The sequence below is a fragment of the Callorhinus ursinus genome, unplaced genomic scaffold, assembly GCF_003265705.2.
Source record: "Callorhinus ursinus isolate GAN/ISIS: 27379988/994484 unplaced genomic scaffold, GSC_fseal_2.0 scaffold44, whole genome shotgun sequence".
Lineage (NCBI taxonomy): Eukaryota > Metazoa > Chordata > Mammalia > Carnivora > Otariidae > Callorhinus > Callorhinus ursinus.
Genome location: NW_027397106.1, coordinates 11110739 through 11115734, shown reverse-complemented (window position 1 = coordinate 11115734; position 4996 = coordinate 11110739). Strand labels below are relative to the sequence as shown.

At 40.5% G+C, this 4996-nt stretch overlaps 1 pseudogene; it reads left to right on the top strand.

The window, feature by feature from the left end:
- The first annotated feature begins 2070 nt into the window (after window positions 1-2070).
- LOC112832217 (dnaJ homolog subfamily B member 6-like) lies at window positions 2071-2992 on the top strand (annotated as a pseudogene).
- The last annotated feature ends 2004 nt before the right edge of the window (window positions 2993-4996 follow it).

Sequence of the window (4996 nt, the reverse complement as noted above, 5' to 3'; positions counted from 1 at the left end):
GTGAGGACAAAAAACAGACACAATATACTTTTGTGTTCAAGGTGTTCACGGTAGACCCCAGGAAGGTGAGACATTTGTCTCAGTGAGTACTGAGGGGTGTGGATGTACATTTATTTTGTGTAAATTGGTAGTTGGGAGAGCTTCTTAGTTCAGGCACTACTCCTATGGTTATCCATAGTTGTTTAAATTGTCCTAGGTTAAGTAGAGAGACAGAGGCTGAATGTAAAACCCAATAATCCAAGCTGCTGGTCTAGTTCTTTAACAAATGACACTGCCTCGCTTGTCCTAAATTCTCTTTAAATAACAAAAATTTATTTCCCTCTTGACTACCCTCTGACAAAGGGGTTCCTGTTCTCTTCCATTCTGTCACTCCCAGAAATACCAACACAAGAAAACTTCATCAGCAACTAGGGTCACAGTGTCAGACAAAGCTTATTGTCTGGGTTGATTTTGTTCCAGGAAGAGAACTCTTAAAATAATACCAAAACACCAAAAAGCAGAGCTGGACTTATTCATTTCCCAACCTTTCACCGTTCTATTTTGTAAACCCAACTCACTGAATAATTAATTTTCAAAATCTTCGGGACACCTTAGTCACAACCAATTTTTGTGGGTAGAGATAATGACTTGAACGGAACATGAGCAGAGAGTTGATTTTAAGTAAGGAAATGGGGTCAGGGAGAGGTTAAGTGGCTGGCCTGGGGTCAGATAGCAAGCTGGTGACTCAACTTTGCAGCTCCTGGATCTGAGGCCTGCAAAGAAAACCAGAGCCCATTTCCTCTTGATAAGTTAACTGCCCCATATCTGTGGTCTGCCGTAAGCTTTTAAGAGCCACATTCCTTTTGTGACTGCAGACCTGAGCTCCTATGACTTTCACCAGAGTCTGGAAAACACTTTCAAGGTCAGACTGTGGTATATAGAGGGCAGATTAGCACTTGATTTGCCACTGAAAATCATTATGCAATTCATAGGAGTTGCCATCTTTTTGGTGTCTTATGATCTCCTTTGGGTACATATTCGTAACAAGCAGCCTATAGAACAGATTGCCATGTCTCAGAAATGATGATGACATGTGTTTATGGAGTGCTTCCTATGTGTCAGGCACACTGTGAAGTGTTGAACATGGATTATCTCATTTAATCCTCCTGAGGGCCTTGCCGGGTAGGTTAATTTATAGCCCTTTTTACTGATGAGGATGTTGAGACTTTTCAGGGGTTAAGTACCTAGCCCAAGTTGACACAGCTAGAAAATGGCCAACTAAGAGTTATGAACCCAGTTTTGTAGGACTCAGAGGCCACTATGCTACAAAAAATTCCTATACACTCATACTGACCTTTCCCCCCACACTTCTGTTATTTCAATTATTTACAGAGTAAAATTTTGTGTGGGTATAATTTTCATCCCAGCCTTAGGTAAGTGATCTGACTTTTATATAATTTTATATATTTTATAATATATATATATTTTTAAAGATTTTATTTTATTTATTTGACAGAGTGAGAGAGGGAACACAAGCAGGGGGAGTGGGAGAGGGACAACCAGGCTTCCCCGCTGAGCAGGGAGCCCAATGTGGGGCTCGATCCCAGGACCCTGGGATCATGACCTGAGCCCAAGGCAGATGTTTAACTACTGAGCCACCAAGGCGCCCCTATATTTATATTTTTTAACAGTGAGGTTAATTGTCCTACCTGCAAACAGATTAAAGATGCATCTCCCATTGTGGTGTCGTTTGGAGATCTTAGTTACACCCCTCCGAAAAGAACGTTTTCCAAACTAAAAAGCTGAAAATAAAACTATTTGAAAGTAGAATTCTACGTGAAAATTCATGACGTATAGTGGCCCTGCCCCAGTCTTTCTGGGACTTCTTCCAATATTCTTCATTTTCTGGAAAACATGACCCAGCAAACTAAAAAAGATGATGGAATAGACGTGTACAAAAGTTTTTACTTGAAAAGTTTGTTCCTATAAATGGAGCTATATGTGGGTTCATTGGAGAAGCATCTATTTCTTTGGAATGGGATGAATAAGAAAGTTACAACTTTTCTGCTTGTTTGTTGGAGAAGGGAGGGAATGGAGAGCCTGAGAAGCCGCCGCCGCCGCCGCCAGCGCCCCCGTGCGGAAGCCGAGGGGACAAGTCGGCCCCGTCTCCGAGCCCGCCCCTCCCCCCACAGGAGGTTCCTAGTCCTCTCTCCACCCCTCCTTCCCCCTGCGCCCAAACTCCCCTGCAGCCCCTGCCCCCCAGCAGCTCTTGCCCCCCACGGCTCTGTCCTCAGACTCAGTCCACAGCCTATTAAATCAGCTGGATCACTCTGAAGTTCTACGCGGGCAGCGACATGCCTCAGTGGAGCATGTTAAAAAGGCATATCAGAAACTGGCACTGAAGTGGCATCCTGAGAATAAACGAGAAGTGGAGAGAAAACCCAGACAAGTAGCTGAGGCGTATGAGGTGTAATCAGATGCCAAAAAACGGGATATCTATGATAAATATGTCAAAGAAGGATTAAATGGAGGTGGAGGTGGAGGTGGGTCATTTTGACAGTCCCTTTGAGTTTGGCTTCACCTTCCGCAACCCAGACCACGTCTTCAGGGCATTTTTTGGTGGAAGTGGAAGGGACCCGTTTTCATTCGGCTTCTTCAAAGACCCATTGGAGGACTTCTTGGGGGGGGGGCAATCAAAGGGGTTCTTGCAGAAGCAGGTGCTGAGGCACGGGTTGTTTTTCTTTGCCTTCAGTGGATTTATATCTTTCGGAGGAGGATTTTCTTCATTGATACAGAAATCGATTTACTTCCTTTGGTTCACCAGGTCAAGGGGGACTCATTTCATTTTCTTCCATGGCCTTTGGTGGTAGTGAGATGTGTAACTTCAAATCTATATCACCTTCTACTAACAACTAAAATTGTTAATGGCAGAAAAATCACTAGAAAGGGAATTGTCGAGGATGGTCCAGAAAGAGTAGAAGTTGAAGAAGACCATCAGTTAAAGTCCTTATGATAAATGATAAGGAGCAGCTGCTATGATTGGACAACAAATGATTAAATCTGCGTATGTAACAGAAATGTTGACTATATCCAGCCGATTTAAGGATTAGCAGGAACATTTTTATTTATTTATTTATTTTGAAGATTTCAAATAATTGAACTTTCAGTATAACTGTAACTGCAGTATTATTTATACACAACTCATCGAAGCCCTATTTATCATAGACTTTTGAGTTTATGGTTGGGACCCCATAATAGAGCTAATTTTTTTTGTTTTTAAAATTGTTGTAAATCTCTGTATGCACTTTGCTTTTTTATTAAATGTTATCCAAAGTGACCTGACTCTTGTATGCTCACACCAGTGTGGACCTGCTTTTCCATTGTGTTTGAAACATGAGCCGAGTAGAGTCAACCTGCTGTGAAGTTAACAGTGTCAGGATGAATCTTCTCCAAAAATAATTTCAATTTTTTCTGGTATTTAATTTTGAGAGATATTAATGCATTAATGGTAATATGTTTCTCATTTGATATAAATTGAGGATGTTTTCTAGTTATGCATGAATATTGGCTTCTTAGTAACTTTTGACAATTGTTTAAATGTTAAGCTTAGGTTTAAAAAAGTAAAGCTGGGGGCGCCTGGGTGGCTCAGTTGGTTAAGCATCTGCCTTGGGCTCAGGTCATGATCCCAGGACCCTGGGATCAAGCCCCCCCCCCCGCCCCTCAGCAGGGAACCCCTGCTCATGCTCTCTCTCTGTCAAATAAGTAAGTAAAATCTTAAAAAAAAGTAAAGCTGGTAAAAAAAAAAAAGTAAAGTCTTTGTTATTTACTTAAAAAAATACAGAAAAAAGGAATGCAAAAGTGTTTGGTGCATTATTTCTTGAGTGGAGCCTAAAAAAAAGGTACAACTTAAGTTTTAGATTTTCTTTTGTTTTAGGTGGCAAAATGTCAATTTGGAGACTGATAAATATTGTAAATTGAGTTAAAATTATAGTTAGAAATGATTTTGTTAAATAATGAATAGGAAAAATCGTGTGTGTGTGTGTGTGTGTGTGTGTGTGTGTGTGTGTGTGTATGTGAAGCTTTGGAGCATTGTAGATTTCAGAGTTCAGTTAACCCAATCTCACCAAATCAGCTACAAATACAAGAGGGAGAGGAGCAAGAAAAAATGGAAAGAATGGAAAGGGCGTATTGTAATTTTTCAAGATATATGAATATTTTGAACTTTTAAAATAGCTCACATTATGAATTTGCAGGGATATAAAATGTTGAGGTGATAACCCTGGGGTGTCTTTCTTAAGACAAGATGGCTAAAGCATCCCACCACCTCTGAGAGCAGACCTAAACTGTAGACTAATCTTTTTGAGGTGTGAGAAAATTTCTTAAAAGTAAAACTATACTTTAAAAAAAAATTAAAGTAGCTTTTTTTAAGTTATAAAAGTTGATCATTGTGTTGGGGCGCCTGGGTGACTCAGTCGTTAAGCGTCTGCCTTTGGCTCAGGTCATGATCTCAGGGTCCTGGGATCGAGCCCCGCATCGGGCTCCCCGCTCTGTGGGAAGCCTGCTTCTCCCTCTCCCCCTCCCCCCGCTTGTGTTCCCTCTCTCCGCTGTGTCTCTCTCTGTCAAATAAATAAATAAATAAAATCTTAAAAAAAAAAACAAAAAGTTGCTCATTATGGAAAATGCAGGTAAGTGAACAGGAAGAACTAGGAGTCCTTCACAGTCCTACCACCTAGAAGAGCCACTGTTAATACCCTGGAGTATGTCCTTATAGGTCCCCCTTGTCCATGTGTCACATAAAGGCATGCACATATTTGGACTATTTGACCTAAAATTTTAGAACATACTTTTCCTACTTAACTGTAAACCATGACTATGATATTAACACCCATAACTCTTTTTTAGATAGCATAATTTCCCATGGATGTAGTTGGACATTTAAAATTGTTTTCGATATTTTGCTACTGTAAAAACTCTGGAAAAACTTTTCCTTTTAGGAAAACTTTGAACTTATCCTTAA